This window comes from Rhineura floridana, chromosome 2, assembly GCF_030035675.1.
Source record: "Rhineura floridana isolate rRhiFlo1 chromosome 2, rRhiFlo1.hap2, whole genome shotgun sequence".
Classification (NCBI taxonomy): domain Eukaryota; kingdom Metazoa; phylum Chordata; class Lepidosauria; order Squamata; family Rhineuridae; genus Rhineura; species Rhineura floridana.
In genome coordinates this window covers 46046817-46065959 of record NC_084481.1, presented here as the reverse complement: position 1 = coordinate 46065959, position 19143 = coordinate 46046817, and the positions used below count along the sequence as shown (strand labels likewise).

The window sequence follows — 19143 nt, the reverse complement described above, 5'->3', positions numbered from 1 at the left end:
CAGGTCTCCCTCCATTTTTCTTTCTTTCATGAAACAGGTCAATTCATTCACCTTGTACTTGATTCAGGTTTTACAACAGGTAAGCTAAAAACACACAGAAACCATTATCACCACTGACGGTGACAAAATAGCCATTATTGTCATGCAGCCCGTTCACAGCTAACTTTTATGCCCAAATCTGTCCAAATTTAATTTACAATTATTATTATTATTATATTACCCACTCTTCACCAGGAAGTCCAATAGCATGCTACAGCAGTTTAAAAATACAATATTCAAATCAGTTAAAACAAATTACAGTCAAAACAATTTGGTGGGTCCCAATATATATATATATCAGATGTCAAAGGCCAGGGTAAAGTGGTGCATAATTCAGCATACAACAAAACTACATAATGAAGGCGCTAGATGCACCTCTGTGAATAGGGAATGCTCTCTCTCAGGCTGACACCCTCACACTAACCCCTGAATCTTCTGAGGGCAAAGGAACTACCAAGAGAGCCCTCTCTGCTGGTCTTAACACCTAAGAGATGTTGGTTCACTGCTCAGACCAATCTGGAGTATCATTCTACCCACGACACCTCCCAGATATTGTCCAAGACCTCTCAAAATATCTTCTAGATCAGAGGTTCAAAAACTGTGGTCCACAGACTAGAGCTTTATGCTGGTGATCTGGAGTTTGTTTTTGAAAAGTAGCAGCAGTAACAGTGGTTATTAAGTGGTCCGCCAAAACCCTCAGCAGTTTTCAAGTGGTCCATGTGGAAACCACTGTCCTAGCTATTGTCACAACTGCAACTAGGCAGCAACTGTATACATGCAATTTTGAAGACTTCTCTGTCACTAACATGAGAACATTATCATTGTAAATCACAGTTAGGATTAAGACAGAGAGTAATGTAGAGTGGCATACTGTGAGTTGAAAAGAGAAAAATCTATTGGATCTAAAGGGGAGGTAAGATACCTAAAACAGTGAAAAATGGGAATGGTAAGATGAAAGTGGTAAAGCCTTGCACAGCTGAAATGCAACACTAATCTTGCTCTCCCAGTTGTCACATATACTTCAAAAGACCAATTCACCTGAAAAGTAACATATAATGCTCAAGAGGAAAAAATGCCACACAGTGGTTGTAAGAATAATCAAACCAGAGCCAATGTGATTCATACAACTGCTAATGGCTTTCTAAAAGTAAATTGCAGGTGTAACCGGAGGGGTGGGAATCTCAACTGGACCCTGGCATGGGGGTACGTGGGCTTTAACACTTTATCCTGCACCATGGGCCCAAGCCAGATGGAGGGCATGCCTGTTATTTGCAGTGGGGAGAAAATCTCCCATTGCAGAAAATTTGAGGTTTTCTCCCCAATGCAAATAGCAGGTGCAGGGAGTCATCAGAATCAGGACTGAGTTCAAACCTCTTATCCCCACCCCACCTCCTGTAATTGATTTGCTAACAGTGTGAATGGCATTATGTTTACTTTGGCCCTAAGTATGTGCCAAGGTGTATATACCACCTTGATCACCGGAGGGGGTGTGTGCTCAGTGTTAAATCCATTCTATTGCTTACTGGCAAATGCCATTCATAAATACTGACACCATGCCATTTTTTCCCAGTTGAATACAGTCATAAAAGGCCTATAGATTCATTGCTATTAATTCCTTTGCATAAACCCCAGAATTTAAGAAATCCATAGCTCTAATCTGCTGAAACTAAGCAGAAAAGCTTTTTGTCTTCAAAGAGAAAAAAAAAGTTTAAAGTCTCCTGCAGGCATTAAGTTCAAAAGAGCAACATAGCAAATACCTCCCAGCAGAAATTCATAAGCCTCACATGCTACTTTCAATTAGCAGTTTTAATACTGCTATAAATGAAAATAGTCTGCTAAAAACACAATTTATTTAAAAAATTACTTCACATTCATCTTCAGATATAATGTTGGTTAGTGAGGAACAAAATTAGCTACTCATTTTCACAAAGATAATCACTGATCCCCATAGAATGATAAAAATGAATTATATATTTAGTTCACATATCATGACAACTCAGGTTTGCTGGCTTACTGGTTTTATTGTGAACAAGCAGTGTGCTGGTGCATGCTGCCTGATCACTTCTGCCAGATGTGGCTGACAGGGAGGGGCAGCAGTGTGAATATGGCCTCCCAGCAGTGACATCACTGCCATGTACCAGAATAGGGGGTGGGGGGAGGTTAGGTCAGTAGTTCTAGTGCACCAGAAGAGCCAATCTGGGGCTTCCACTGGTGCATCTTAACCGTCTGAATGTCGCCATCAACCTGCCCCACTCCTAGCCACGAACATGGTATCGATGCCATTATTGGGCATTCAGGTCTGCAAGTGTCCTTCCCACTAGCCATTCATGACTCCTACTTCACTCTTCGCACAGTAGAAGTGGGAGAATACAGCTTCCTATGACATCTGAATCCAGGACCACGGGTTATTTCTCCTAACAAGCCGGGATTCACAAGCCAGCAACAAATCACAGTTTAAGGCTAGCTAGCAAGCCATCTAGCAAAACAAAGCACAATGCCAGGTTCATACGTCATGTGAAGCCAAGGTCAATTGTGACTTCCTAGTTTGCTTCTCCCGCTCATGCTAAAGAGGAGTGAAACAGGAGTGACTGGGCAGTGTGCATTACTACAATATTTGTTCCCAATAAAAGCCATGATAAGCCAGCAACCCTGTCATATCATCACAAGCAAATGCAGTCATATTGTACTGGGGCTCTTCAACTGCCATTCAAATCCCCTTGCAAATTTCCCCTGAACATTAAAATAACCAAAAGCTCCTCATTAACCTAAATTCACATGTCACATGTTATTATACGTTTGTATAAAATTTTATTGGAGAGTACTATAAAATTAATTGGCCATATGCAAGTTGTAGGAACATATGCTATGCAATCCTATGCATATTTACATGGAAGTAAGTCCTACTGTATTCAGTGGGGCTTCCTAATTGTTAATCTGCCACTGTAGAGTCTCTGCAAAGCAGGAGAAATACCACCACATTCGCAGCCTAGCCACTCATGAAGGACAGACAGATCAGGCCCTGCACCACTTCAGGCCCAGATTAGGCCCAATGCCAAAAGGTGCCAGCTGTGACAGCAGCTTCGGATACAGCAGATCCTAGGGTGGCTCAGCCCCATCACCCTCAGCCATTTCAGGGCTATCTGCTGGGCTCTGCCAGCAAGGAAACAGCCAACAAGCAGTTCCATCTGCCCACAGGTTCAGCGGATCTACGTAGACAAGGTCTACACCAGCAAAGGGATACAAACATCACTTCAGAAGTAGTGGCCGGCAGGAGCAAGCTAAGGGATGCCACCACTCAATCCATGCCCCCCCCCCCACACACACACACAGAGAGAGAGAGAGAGAGAGAGAGAGAGAGAGAGAGAGAGAGAGAGAGAGAGAGAGAGAGAGAGAGCCTGGTATAAGGGAGATTTGGATTGTGGCCTTGGTGTGTTTCCAACTGCAGACTAAGTGTAGAAGATGCATTCCACTGAGGATTGGGGGAGGACTTTTAGCCTATAGGAAGGATGTTTAACCCATTCCCCACTTGCCACTTCTCTGATCTAAATCCACTCTCCCCGCCCAGCTGATTTTCTTTTCTTTTTTTAATGGTATCAGATTCTGTTACATATGTTATAAGACCCTAAACCGTTGAAATGAAAGACAGGAGCATAGGAAGCTGTTCTACACCATATTAGATAATTAGTCTATCCTGCTCTGAATTATCTACACCAGGGATATTCCCCCCAGATACTACTGAACTATAACTGCTATCAGCCCCAGTCAACATTGCCGATAGTCAGGAATGATGGGAGCTGCAGTCCAATAATATCTGCAGGGCATGACATCAGCTAACCTTGGTCTATATACTTAGTGGCAGTGGCGGAAACACTTTCCCACTGTCCACACAGCATGGGAAAAAGTTCTCCCCACCTACTGATATCAGTGGACAGAATTCCTCAGTGTGCGGAGGGCCTCTGATTGAGCCAGAGTCCCTCCTCATGTGGAGCTCTATCCATGTGTGTTGGGACATGGAGAAAGCCATTTCTCATGCTGCCCACACATGTACAGCAGCGAAGCATTTCTGCTGTGGGCAATGGCAGGGGAAGGAGTGGTTGCAGCCCACATCAGCAACAATGGGATGATTGTTTGACACATTGGGGTTAACAGGAGCCTCCCTTTTGCTTCTTCCCATTCTCTGCAGTGGATCTAGAAGCAAGATAGGCGGGTGTGAGAGGAGGAAAGTAAAAAAAAAAATAGGGGGCTTAATCATATTGCCTGCCTGCCTCTTTCATTTTCTCATGCAGGAGGAAGGGCATGAAAATTGCAAATAGGTTCATGGGGCTCGGGATACTGTTAGGATACCCATACGCTGTGCCATCTTGCTTTCTGTGTCTATATTCTCCACCACCACCTCTCTTAATCCAGAGACAGAGTGGAATAAGGGTAGGCTATGATGGAAGTAGCTTGTTTTACCAGCAAACCTAAGAGAGCAATGACTTAGCCTACCATCTCACACCAGAGCTTGGAAGATTACTTTTAAAAAGTAATAAATTACAGTTATAGTTACATAGCCCCAAAAAGTAGTAGTTACTGTTACAATTGCAATTGCTCTGAAAGTAACTGATTACTTTACTTTTACTCAAAAGTAATCACTACAATTACATTTTAGTTACTGTTTAAAAAAAATTGCCTACAAGGTGCTGGCCTTGGCTGCTGCACATCTAAGTAGCCTAAAACAACATTAAAAACAAGAACACACACACAGAGGGTAGTAGAATAATTTTTTTATCTGTAAGATTAACAGAATCTCACATCCTCCCACCCCACCTCCAGCAGTGGTGATACCCCAACACACATATAATTCACTTGAAATCAAATTTTACACTTGAAATGCTGCTTTTACAATACATTTCTGTTATGTCTCAAAAGAACAGGATGCTCAAAGAGCACATCAGACAAAATCTGCTATGGGCCAGGACAAATCATACACCCCAGGAAAGAGGAGGGTGTCCTCTACGAGATGCTAGTACGTCCCGCCTGGCCCACAACGTTTGCTGGGTGCAGGGCAGGGATAAGGGCATCTATGCACAACCAAAATTGACAAAAAGATGCAGAAAAAAATAAGAAACTGAGGCTGCCCACCCCACAATCTGCTCTGGACCAGGACAAATCATACACCCAAGGAAAGTGGAGGATATCTTCTACAAGATGCCAATGCTTCCCAACTAGCCCAGAGTTTCTGTTCGATTCAGGGCGTGTATAAGAGCATCTATGCACAACCAAAAGAGACAAAAAGCAAAGCAAAGACTAAATATCTGGGGGTGTTCACCACAAAATCTTCTCTGGGCCAAGATAAATCAGACACCTCAGAAAATGATAGGGTGTCCTCTATGCTATGCCAGTGCTTACGGCCAGTGCTTATGATCTATGTGGATTTTTAAAAAATTGTATTGGTCTTCCCTGTTACTTACTCTGTTATAGCTCAATTATTATTATTTTTAAAAGCCTTTGATGTTGGTGACAGAAGGACTTGCGGCAGGGTCAACAAACAATGATTTCTTGAAGATGTAATTTCATAGATGACACTCTAAAGCAGCCTTTCCCAACCACTGTGCCTCCAGATGTTGTTGGACCACAACTCCCATCAGCCTCAGCCAGCATTGCCAATGGTCAGGAAAGATGGGAATTGTGGTCCAACAACATCAGGAGGCACAGTGGTTGGGAAAGGCTGCTCTAAAGTATGCATGGATGGCATCTCATAGAACACACTCTCCCAGATGCATGGAAGTATGATATCTGGTGCCCCAAATAATCTTTTAGGATGAGCACACCCGTTTCTTATTTTCTTTCCTCTACATATTCACTATTTTTCTAATACATATATGCCCTTGTCTGTAACATACATACAAAAGAAGCTCTGAACTGGGTAGGAACTCTCTCCTGCATACATGGATGTATGACTTGTAGTGCCCAAGGCATGTTTCGGGGTGGGAACCCGCAGCTCCTTATATACGTTCTACATTGCTTGTTGTGCATAGATGCACATATCTGTTTCGTGTGTCCACAAGAAAATCCATTGCAGGCAGGATGCAGTGGCATCTCATTGAGGACACTCTCTCCTTTGCTCAGGTGAATGATGTTTCATGGCCCACAGCAGATTTTGGAGTGGTCACCCCAAATTACATATTTTTCTCTACTTACTCTTCATTATTTTAGTTCTGCACAGATGACCTTATGGGCGCCCTGCACCCAGCAGAGACTATAGGCCAGGTGGGAAGTACTGGCATCTTGTAGAGGCCACCCCCTTCCTGGGATGTATGCTTTGTCCTGGCAGCAGGGGTGCAGTTGTCCAGTAAGTTGCCCCTTACTTTTTTGGGAGCAGGGTCCCTATGTCTCCAGAATCATATGAGCTGATCGGAATGAAAGGGGAGTGTGTTAGCCACTGAGAAGAGTCTTCTAATATGCTTCCTTGTCCTTTCCTGCTGATTGGAGCCAATCAGAGTGAAATGAGGTGAGTCACCCACTGAGAAGACTCTTTTCAGTAGCTAATACTCTCTCCTTTCATACTGATTGTCTCCTAGGGACATCAGTTGTTATGGGAGAAGGCATTAACAAGGACCTCATTCTCAACCCAGAAGCAAAATAAGGGGGGAGGGGGGGTCTGGCTGTGGCTGATACTATCATGAAGGGACCTTGCACTTCTGAATTTGCCACTACACTACTGCTTGGCACAGTGCAGATTTTTGGGTGGGCACCCCCAGTTTCTTATTGTTTTCTGCATATTTTTGTTGCTTTGGGTTGTGCGTAGGTGCCCTTATCCCTGCCCTGCACCCAGCAAAAGCTCTGGGCCAGGCAGGATGCACTGGCATCTTGTAGAAGACACCCCTCCCCCTCCCTGGGGTGTATGAGGTGTCCTGGCCCAGAACAGACTATGGGGTGGGCACACCCAGTTACTTATTCTTTATGATTTTATGACATCATTATGCATTTATGAGCATTTCAGAAGCCTGATAATTTTGACTGAATAAATTTGTTGTTATTCTTGACGGGGAGAGTCCCCGGATCACAGTGATATATGATATGGGGTACTCCAACTTATATTTTGGGGTTCAGAGACATGTTCAATTTGGCTTGGAGTTATTGTAGCTGTGAACTGGGAACCAGGAACCAGGAACTAACTTCAGCATCATTATGTTATCTGAGACTGATGGGAGTTGTAGTCCAACAACATCTGGAGGGCACTATGTTGAAGGCCCAACTCTCTTCCCACCTACCCATCTGTTTCAAACACATCCAGAAAAGTACGTCTCTTAAATTTTATGTCTGACAGTGCATTCCTTTCAGAGGTAAAAATTAATCTGCAATCCTATATACTTATCCATTTAACCCAATGAGGCTTAATTTGGAGCAGACATATATAGGACTAGACTCTACCAGAATACATTTCAGGGGCTATACTTTATTAATGCTGTACCAACTACAACTACCAACTGCTGCTTATGTACATGTATTGTCTCACCCTAAGCTACCTCCCAGGGCTGTTGCAAAGATAAATGGGGGGGGGGAGAGAATGGCAATGGTCATGGCATTCACAAATCAAAAATAAACCTGGGGAGGGGGGCACACACAAGTAATAAGATGTCTGACAGATAGAATGTTAACAGGTGAAGCTTTCCCCATAACTGTATTTCCATACAAAAAAGGCTTACTCCATTTAATTTCTACCTGCCCCACAGCTGTCCATAAGAGCCAGATCTCCTGCAATGCCACCCCTAAACCATGCAAAGAACTCATGTTAAAAAATAAACACCACGGAATTTGGGCAATTTTTTTTTTTAAAAGAACATCTGTAACAGTAAGAAATACGACATTCTCAGGCAAAAAGAAGTTATGAGACAGTAGACATAAAAACCCACACGCAAAGCATTGACAAAGAGCGACAAAAATACTCTGAGCATGAGCATTTTCACATTTTAAATTTTTACTCATCATTGTTTTTGCTTATTTATTGCCATGGGCCAGTCCCTAACTCTCACCCTAACCTACCTCACAGGGCTGTTGTGAAGATACAGAAGGCAGAATTAAAATGGGGGGAAAAGGAAGCTAAGGCTGCAATCCAGTACGTGTCTACTCAGAAGTAAGCAATAAAGCTTACTTCTGAGTAGACACGTACTGGATTGCAGGTTAGTCCTTGTATTACATGCATCAAATTTTACTTGCCTTAACCAGATTGATGCATCTTCGTACTATAAGGGTCATATCCCCCCCCCACAAATTGGTACAGCTTCATCTGGTCCTCATGTTGCCCAATTAGTGCAAACCTATACCCAATTTGATTTACCTGGGAGTAAGCTGCATTAAACATAAAGAGACTTACTTCTGAGTAGACTGGTATATATTGTACTGTAAGTCAGCTATACAGTCATTTTTAACAAGTGCCTGTTTAGAACTCTGCATTTGCCATGGGGAGAAGGATTTACACAAAAGAGCTTCCAGGAAGTATCTTCCTCACAAGACGAAGATGCATTCTGCTTGTTAGGAAAAGGAAGGGCAGGAACAAAACAGCAGCTCTTTAGGACCCTGCTGCAACTTCTGCCTGCCACCCTGAAGCCCTGCATATGGCTCTGCTCTGGTCTCTCAGCTGGTAAGAGAGAGAGCTTCGCACACCAAACACACACACATTGTTGTCTCTCACCTCTGCAGCCATTATACTGATGCCTCCTTGCTGCCTCCTTGCTCTTTTCTCCCCCCACTCCTGTCCATTTTTAAACAAATGTTTTCTCCATCCTCACCTCCTATGCACAGAAGCCCAATTGGAAGCACATGTTTTTTATCCACAAATCAGAGGGGCCGAAGACTTCCCCTACTCCCCCCCCACGTCCAAACGTGCTGGAAACGTTAAAGTTACAGCTCAAAAGTAATGAAGTTACTCCTCGTTCTACTACCAGCAAAATGTAACAAAGTTACTACTCATTCGTTACTCAAAAAAGTAGTGAATCAGAAGTAAGCTCTGTCTCACACTAGTTTCCTCAAAGTGACAGTATCCTCCAAAAGCCCCAGCTTCCAGCCAGGGATGTAGGAGCTATGTTCGACAGCATGTGCATTCTCCCAAAGCTCAGGCACTCATTGTTTATTTGTAAATGTGTTATCATGGAGCAACTACATGTCTTTGTTGTGAGAGTGCAAGCAAATCGGGAGAGCTAATTCATGGGAAATGGCCCAAACAATGGTGAAACCAATCTAATCCACTTTGGTGATCATGAAGATAGAACCAGGGATGGAATTAACTTCTTCTTTGCAGGGAAGAGTGTGATCTTGAGTATTACACACTATCAATGTGTCCACCTTCTCTCCTGCAAAAATCCAATGTGTATGCAGAAGCCCAGATGAAGCCTTTGACATCCAAACTAAAATGTCATGGAATCTACCCAATCCATATTTCTCAAAACAAAGATTAATCACTACAACGCATAAGCACCAAGGTAATGAAAAGAATCATAGGGCTTTGGTGCATTTACACACAGTCAGGAGCAAAGTGAGTTCCAACTGTGGAATGAAACATGTATTTAAAAGGGCACCCTGTTGCTAACTTGAAAGGAAAAGGAAAAGGAAAAACCTGAATAGCTAACAAAGAAAGCTCCTACCATTCACATTCAGGATGCCAGAAGCACTGTCACTAAATTGCAGACAAGCATGTTGTTCCTTTCACTTCTAAGTGTGATAGTTTAAAAAACTATTATGCTCCACAATGGCAAAAAATTGATGCATGAATAGGCCTTTACGCAGGCCAGTGTATAATGCCAATAAAAATGTATAGCAGCATTCATGAGCAGCCTATTGTGGTTTTAAATCTCTTAACTAGATTATTTTATTGTCACATGAGACATAACCTTAATGCAACCAGTTGGAAGCAACCATGTGAGTCATCCAACTGAAATAAAATTCTAGATCACAACACAAAGGAATGTTTGCAAAAAGGTTTGTGCATCTCAGCTAACACTGTTTCTGGGTTTTTTCCTCTCCCAGCATTGTTACTCATCAGTTAAATTTATCTGAACTGATTCACTGGTTACAGTGGCAGAAATTGAAAATCCTTTCCAAGCTGGTTGCCATTTCTCTCCCTGAGAAAGAACCCAGTTACTGTTAATTTGTGTATGTTAATTTGTTTAGATTATGCAAATATTCAGTCCTCTGCTGCCCAGTACTACTAAATCAGTGCCAAAAAATAAAGAGAGAAAAGAAAGCCAGCTGAGAAGCAGACACTTGACACCTCAAATGTTAAAGTTGTTTTCAGATGTCACATTTAACTCATGGTCCTGACTTAACACCTACCAATTAACAAGCTTCCATACATTTGGTATGCATCCTAGAAAATATCAGTGCTTCTCCACCACGTTTCCTGCTTGCCATATTGGTTGTAATACTGAAAAGTTCAGCACACAATATTCATAATATGTTTCCTAATCCAAAATTATCAATGATTACAATATGCATTAAAATATTATCACTAATGATTTATACCAATCTGGCATTAATAGTTGGGCAAATTTATTTATACTTTTGTATCCACATGATGAATACATTTTGACAGTTAAAATGGATTCATGTATTGTTTAGTCTGCTTTATTGAGTTTGGGGAGAGAGAGAGAATGAGAAAGCTGACACACCTTGGGACTACCAAGCTTAATGTAGCCCACCAATCAGTCATGTATTGCAACCTGCCAAGTGCACCCTCTCCTGTTTTTGCAAAAAAAAACCCAATTCATTACTCAATATACAAAGCTGGTGAGTTGCATTCTATCTGGCAGGTCACAACTTGTGCAGGTCTAATATCAATTAATAGCACAGACTACAGAATTAAAAACTGCTGACCATTGTTTCAACAAAACTCATTCAGCTTTATTTAGATATAATAGTGTGAATATCGTTACCTAATCATTATTGCCAGATTGGTACATATGAATAAAAAAGGAAACAAAAAGTGACAACATTTTAACATTTATTCTAACCCTTTTTGCTAAATTGTACTGAAAATCTTTAAAACACTGATGTCCTCTGAATAACCATAATCAGAAGAACATTATGCCAATATGGCAGATGCCATAGGTCTCCAACACCACAACAGCTAATCTAAGGAAGGAAGTGCAAGAATCTTAATCCAGCCTGCATCTAGGAAATAGACTGAATTTTGAGTTAGGAAATCAGATGACAAGTTTAGCCCATTCTATTCTACAAGGTACTGAGTAATATCCCAACCTCCAACCCCAATTATACAGGACCCTGTACACCTCTCCGAGGGCTTTCTGCAATGGCATGTACAGGTAACTGTACTTAAAAACAGGCAGAGTAAACCAAAACTCCAGTTCACTATACTCAAGGAGGTTTAGATGGAGCGGAGGTGCCTCTGCCAGTGGAAGAGCTCTATCAACAGCAGGGAAGACTCACTGGCAAGAAGCCCTGCAATCAAGGCCAGCACAGGATCTGTCGGATCCTGAGCCAGCTTTGCTGCCATCATGTGAGGGGCCCAATCCAGGCCTCTTCACTGTGCCAGCCTGGAAACTAGGACAGAGAAGGAACATTTATCCTCCCATGTTCCAGCCAGGCCAGCACACAGTGTGGGGATGTAGATACAGCACTCCATCAAGTCCTACCTCTATCAGCCACGGGTAAGGATTGCAGCCTAAGATACTAAAAATGTTCATCTTAACAACTATAAATGTAATCTTGTTATTTTTTTTCAAGGTATAGACATAAAGAATTGATCACTCTATTTACCCACATAGAGTTAAGCATAGAATACATTATTTGAAGTATGGACCTTGTTTTGAGCTCTTATTTTTGAATGAGTATAAAGGACCAAATTATAAACATGATGTTAACTGCATCTTAAACATGCACATTACTTTATATATAAACGGCACCTGTGGTGGCGGGGGTGCTGATAATTATCAGGACTGCAGCAGGAAGAGAGTTAGTCCTAAGGCTGTCAATATATTATTATGAAATGTATGGATATTGAAGTCAAATGGATCTCATACAGACACAGCAGCTTATCTTTGTACAAGCTAAAGGTGTAAATCAATGTACTTAATCAAAGCTGCCAACCAGCTTGCTTAGTGAAGACACCCAGTGTTATTTTTTGAAAATACAGAATAACACTGATCCTTCTGTCTCTAATCTTCGTGTGTGTGTGTGTGTGTGTGTGTGTGTGTGTGTGTGTGTGTGTGTGTGTGTGTGTGTGTGTGTGTGTGTGTGTGTGTGTGTGTGTGTGTGTGTGTGTGTGTGTGTGTGTGTGTGTGTGTGTGTGTGTGTGTGTGTGTGTGTGTGTGTGTGTGTGTGTGTGTGTGTGTGTGTGTGTGTGTGTGTGTGTGTGTGTGTGTGTGTGTGTGTGTGTGTGTGTGTGTGTGTGTTATATGCCTTCAAGTCGATTACGACTTATGGCGACCCTATGAATCAGCGACCTCCAATAGCATTTGTTATAAACCAGCCTGTTCAGATCTTGAAGTTCAGGTCTGTGATTTATGAAATCAATCCATCTCTTCTTTAGTTTTCCTCTTTTTCTACTCCCTTCTGTTTTTCCCAGCATTATTGTCTTTTCTAGTGAATCATCTCTTCTCATTATGTGTCCAAGTATAACTTCAGTTTCATCATTTTAGCTTCTAGTGATAGTTCTGGTTTAATTTGTTCTAACACCCAGTTATTTGTCTTTTTCGTGGTCCATGATATCTGCAACGCTCTCTTCCAACGCCACATTTCAAATGAGTTGATTTGCATTTGAGAACCTTTTCTAGTTCTCTCATAGCTGCCCTCCCCAGTCCTAGCCTTCTTCTGATTTCTTGACTATTGTCTCCATTTTGGTTAATGCCTCTGCCAAGGTATTGATAATCCTTGACAAGTTCAATGTCCTCACTGTTGACTTTGAAGTTACATAAATCTTCTGTTGTCATTACTTTGGTCTTTTTTTTTTTTTTTTTCCAATAATTTTTATTCAGATTTTCATAAAACATACAAGACAAAATCATAAAACATTCAAAGACAAAAAACAAAATCAAAAATAGTTAAACAAAAAGAAAAAAAGAAAAAAAAAAACAAAAATAAAAAATAAAGAGTAAAATATTGACTTCCCATTTGTCAAAGATCAAATCAGTTATAAGTCTATAATATATAACAATCCTGTCTCTTAAGTCATATTATAAAATCACTTTCCTCCAGTAGTTATCTTACTTAATCATCAAATCTCATAAACATTACTTTATTCTTTCCACAAAAAGTCAAAGAGAGGTTTCAATTCTTTAAGAAATACTTTGGTCTTTTTGATGTTCAGCTGTAGTCCTGCTTTTATGCTTTCCTCTTTAACTTTCATCAGCATTCGTTTCAAATCATTACTGGCTTCCGCTAGTAGTATGGTATCGTCTGCATATCTGAAACTATTGGCATTTCTCCCTCCAATTTTCACACCTCCTTCATCTTGGTCCAATCCCACTTTCCGTATGATATGTTCTGCATATAGATTAAACAAACAGGGTGATAAAATACACCCCATTCTTTCTGATGGGGAACCAATATTTCCCCATTTTCTGTCCTTACAGTAGTCTCTTGTCCAGAGTATAGGTTGCACATCAGATCAGATGCTGTGGCACCCCCATTTCTTTTAAAGTGTTCCATAGTTTTTCGTGATCTACAGAATCAAAAGTTTTGCTGTAATTTATAAAGCACAGGATGATTTTCTTCTGAAATTCCTTGGTCCGTTCCATTATCCAACATATGTTTGCGATATGAACTCTGGTGCCTCTTCCTTTTCTAAATCCAGCTTGGACATCTGGCATTTCTCACTCCATATATGGTAAGAACCTTTGTTGTAGAATCTTGAGCATTACTTTACTTGCATGGGACATTAAGGCAATAGTTCAATAATTACTGCATTCCCTGGGATCTCCTCTCTTTGGAATTGGGATGTATATTGACAGGGCCGATTCCAGGCATGCGGGGGCCCTTGGGCATCAGCTTGCCCTGGCCCCCCGGTGGGTGGGTGGGTGGGTGCGCACACCCCCGCGGCCCCCCTACCTGTCTAGTCTTTACCATTGTCCTTAATGAAGATGGCGGCCACGGTTTCCCTAAGGGGAATGAAGCCTCCGCTGCCATCTTTGTTGATGGCACACGTGCGTGCTATGCGCGCACATCTCTGCCATCAACTAAGATGGCGGCAGCGGCTTCAGTACCTTAGGGAAGCTGCAGCTGCCATCTTCATTAAGGGCAATGCTAAAAAGCCGGCTGACAGGTAAGTGGGGGGCGTGGATCGCGGAAGGGGAGTGGAGGGCCCCTCAGGGGCTCCTGTAGCTCTGGGGCCCTCGGGCCAGTGCCTAACCTGGCCACCCTTTAGAACCGGCCCTGTATATTGAACACTTCCAGTCTGTGGGCCAGTGTTTTCTTTTCTATATTTGCTGACAATTTTTTGTCAAAATTTGGACAGATTCAGTCTCAGTAGCTTGTAGCAACTCTATTGGTATGCCATCTGTTCCTGTTGATTTGTTTCTTCCAAGAATTTTATGAGCAGCTTTCACCTCACATTCTAAAATTTCTGGTTCTTCATCAAACGGTTTCTCTGTGAATGAATCTGTCATCCTTGCATCTCTTTTATAGAGTTCTTCAGTGTATTGCTTCCATCTTCCTTTTATTTTATCTCAGTCAGTCAGTGTGTTCCCATTGATAATAATAATAATAATAATAATAATAATAATAAATTTTATTTTTCAGCCGCCTATCTGTCCGGGTTAGGGACACTCTAGACGACGAACAACAAGAATAAAAACAATACATATACATCAACATAATCAAATTTTAAGCTAAAAAACCATTCATTAATTCAATTGTAACATGTTAATCTGTCCCAATCTTGTAGGCCTGCCTGAACAGCCAGGTCTTCAAGGCTCGGCGATAGCCGGACAGGGAGGGAGCATGTCTGAGATCGAAAGGGAGAGAGTTCCAGAGCGTGGGGGCCACAACAGAGAATGCCCTCTCTCTGGTCCGTACCAGCCTAGCTGTTCTCACCGGTGGGACCGAGAGAAGGTCTTGTGAGGCTGATCTCGTCAGGCGGCACAATCGGTGATTCTGTAGGCGTTCCTTCAGATATACTGGGCCGAAACCGTATAGGGTTTTAAAGGTCAACACCAACACCTTGAATTCGGCCCGGTAAACAACTGGTAGCCAATGAAGATCTAATAACACTGGGGTGATATGATCTCAGCGACGGCTATGCGTAATCAAGCATGCCGCCGCGTTCTGTACCAGGTGTAATTTCCGGACCGTGTTCAAGGGTAACCCCACGTAGAGCGCATTGCAGTAGTCTAAGCGAGAGGAGGCCAGGGCATGTATCACCTGAGGGAGCAGGTGAACAGGAAGATAGGGACGCAGTCTCCGTATCAGATGTAATTGATACCAAGCTGCCCGGCTCACTGCTGTAATCTGAGCCTCCATGGACAGCTGGGAGTCAAGTATGACCCTAAGACTGTGGACCTGGTCCTTCAGGGGTAAACTTACCCCATCAAGCATCAGGTCAGTAATTCCTAACTTCCTTTTATCTCCCACAAGTAATACCTCAGTCTTGTCGGGGTTCAGCTTCAGCCTATTCTCTCCCATCCATCCACTTACGGATTCTAGGCACTTGGACATGGTATTCACAGCCAACTCCAGTGAGGACTTAAAGGAGAGATAGAGCTGAGTGTCATCTGCGTACTGATGGCACTGCAACCCAAAACTCCTGATGATTGCTCCCAGCGGTTTCACATAGATGTTGAATAGCATGGGAGAGAGGATAGAACCCTGCAGCACTCCACAATGAAGAGGCCAAGGGTCTGAAACCTCATCTCCCAATGCCACCCGTTGCTGCCTATCTGAGAGATAGGAACGGAACCACTGCAAGACAGTGCCTCCTATTCCTAATCCCTCTAGGCGGTTTAAAAGGGTACCGTGGTCAACGGTATCGAAAGACGCTGAGAGGTCCAGGAGGACAAGGAAGGTGTATTCACCCCTATCCAATGCCCTCCGCATATCATCTACCAGAGCGACCAAGGCTGTTTCCGTACCATGACCAGTCCTAAAACCCGATTGGTACGGATCTAAATAATCCGTTTCCTCCAAGTGTGTCTGTAATTGCACAGCCACCACCCTCTCAATCACCTTGCCCAAGAATGGTAAATTAGAGACTGGGCGAAAGTTGATTAACTCTTGGGGATCCAAGGATGGTTTTTATAAGATGGGCTTTATTACCGCTTCCTTGAGGGCTGATGGCATTGCATCCTCTTGCAAGGATGCATTCACCACCACCTTGATCCCTTCGCCCAGTCTCTCTTTACAGCTCATGATGAGCCATGATGGGCAAGGATCAACCAGACAGGTAGTCGGCTTCACAGTACAGAGCACTTTGTCCACTTCCTCAGAGAGAAGAGGTTGAAACCGATCCCAACAGACCGGAATGCAACTGGCCGACTCTGGCCCACTTCCTGTCTCCACGGCGAGCGGAAGCGTGCTCTTCAGACGTTCGATTTTATCGGCAAAGTGTTTAGCAAAAGTATCACAGGAGATTTTAGAACGTTCCATGGGTTCCTGAGCAACTGGACCGACCAGGCTTCGGACCACTTGGAACAATCTCCTGGGACAACACTCTTCCGACGCAATAGAGGCAGCAAAGAATTTTTTCTTTGCTGCCTTTGTTGCCACCTGGTAGGCAGCTATTGCTGCTCTAACCCGTGTCCGATCGTCTTCAGTGCAAGATTTCCGCCACTGGCGCTCAAGTCGTCTCACCTCCTGTCTCAGACCCTGCAGCCGTGGTGTATACCAAGGTGCTGTCTGAGTTCTGTTCAGGGGGAGAGGACGTTTCGGAGCCACTCGGTCCACTGCCCTGGCGATCTCCTTATTCCACTCCATCACCAGGGATTCGACCGGGCGACCTTCAGTCAGCTCCATATCCCCCAGCGCATTCAGGAATCCTTTGGGCTCCATCAGGCGTCTGGGGTGGACCATTCTAATAGGTCTTTTTCCCCTGCGGAGGGCGTGCGGCATCGAGAGATCTATATTCACCAGATAGTGATCTGACCATGACACGGGATTAGAAGAATTCACCCCCATTTTCAGAGCACTATCCTCCCCTCCCGAGACAAACACAAGATCGAGAGCATGACCGGCTACATGGGTAGGCCCTATATTACTAAGGTGCAGATCCCAGGAAGTCATGGTTTCCATGAAATCCCGAGGGGCTCCTGTGAGGACAGCCTCGGCATGTACGTTGAAATCCCCCATCACCACAAGATTGGGGGAGAGCAATCGCACAGCCGAGACTACCTCGAGCACCTCAGTCAGGGATTCTGCCGCGCAGCGGGGTGGGCGGTACACAAGTAGAATCCCTAAACTGCCCTTTGGGGCCAACCTCCAGTACATGCAATCAACAAACTTGGTCTCACGGAGAGGGGGTCTGGCAAAACATCCCTATTCTTGGTTTAAATTTCCCTTTAATTTCTTTGATCTTTTGGAATAGAGCTCTTGTTCTACCTTTTTTATTATCCTCTTCTATTTCTGTACAATAACTATTGTAACAGCTCTCTTTTTCCCTATGTACTAGTCGCGGTATTATTGCATTTAGGGTTCTAACCATGTTTCTCTCTCCTTTTGCTTTCCTTCTCTCTTTAACCATTTTAGGAGTTTTGTCAGTCATCCATTGAGGTCTTTCTCTCTTTTTAACTAGTGGTATGTTTTTTTGCATTCTTCCTTAATAATGCCTCTGACTTCAATCCATAGTTCTTCTGGTTCTCTATCAACTAAGTTTAAAGCCTCAAATCTGTTCCTTATTTGATCTTTATTTTCTTCTGGGATGTTATTTTGTCATTATGATTGCTTTGTTCTTCTTCTTTAGCTTTACTCTGATTTTCGATATTACCAGTTCATGATCTGTCCTGCAGTCTACTCCTGGTCTTATTTTCGCAGAAAGTATGGAACTTCTCCATCTTCTGCTACCAATTATATAATCAATTTGATTGATTGGTGATGTCCACGTGTACAGTCTTATTGGTTGCTCAAAAAATGTGTTTGCAAGAAACAAATTATTGGCTTCACAGAATTCAATAAGTCTTTCTTCTTGCTTCATTTCTATCTCCTAAGCCCTATTTTCCCACCATTTCTAGTTCTTCTCTGTTCTCTACCTTTGCATTCCAGTCCCCCATAATTATCAGAACATCTTGTTTTGGTGTGTGATCAATTTCTTGTAAGAATTGTAAAACTAAGAAAACATTAAAAGGGTTATTGTTAAGTCAGACAAAGGCCATCCACTTACTTTGGTATGCACAATTTGAGTTCTTAAAACAATTTGGAAGAACTATGCTGGGCTAAAGGTTCAAAAAGCATTTGATTTAAAAAGATTTTAAAAAAATGATAAACTCTTAAAAGGTTTGTGTACAAGGTGCTCCTGATATTTAAGCCTGATTTATTGACTGTCCTCTGGGTAAAGCAGCTCTAGGGGAGCAATCCCAACACCAAATCCTTATTACTGAAAGAGAAAGACCCCCATTGTACTTACCAAAGGGGCAGACTGTTTGGAACCTACAACCAGCAGTGTTGCCGCTGGCAGTAGCTGGTGCAGAGCTCTGAAACAGGACAGTACTGGCTAAGGAGCCACTGAAGCCTAAGTCAAAGTATTTGCTGGAGAGGGGACTGTCTCAGGCCCTTCTAGTACACTAGCCTGGAGTTGGCACAGCAAAACCAGAAAAAGAATCCCCTCCTCTTTCCACCCTCGCCAGCAGGAGCTAGCACAGCTTCGAATGTGGTGGTGATTCCACCACTATGAGCAACTCCTGGGCAGAGTTAAGGTTGCTCTGCCTTTTAAAGAACACATCTAAACTAAGGTGAGAAGATACATTTAATTTTTCAAACAGAATTTGTTAAAGCATACTAGGAAACCTGAGGAACAGTACCAATACATCACAAGGAACAGATTTTAATTTTAGGATCTTTTAATATGCTTGCTGTTGATGCTGCTTCTGCTCCAATCAACCTAAGTCAGGCTACAATCCTATACACCCTAACTGGGAGTAAGACCCACTGAACAGAGTGAAACTTATTGCATAGTCAGGCTGC

General features: G+C 42.8%; 1 protein-coding gene across 6 annotated transcripts in view; it reads right to left on the bottom strand.

Annotated features, from left to right (window-relative positions):
• The window catches only part of LRP2 (LDL receptor related protein 2), a 221166-nt gene that overhangs the window by 187878 nt on the left and 14145 nt on the right, over positions 1-19143 (bottom strand). Inside the window, exon 1 of one of the 6 annotated variants that reach the window (XM_061608568.1) lies at positions 8717-8747. The exons of the other annotated variants lie outside the window; for them this stretch is intronic. The gene's annotated coding sequence lies outside the window, so the exon portion shown is untranslated. Of the gene's footprint in view, positions 1-8716; positions 8748-19143 lie in introns of those variants that run through there. 6 annotated transcript variants of the gene reach the window in all.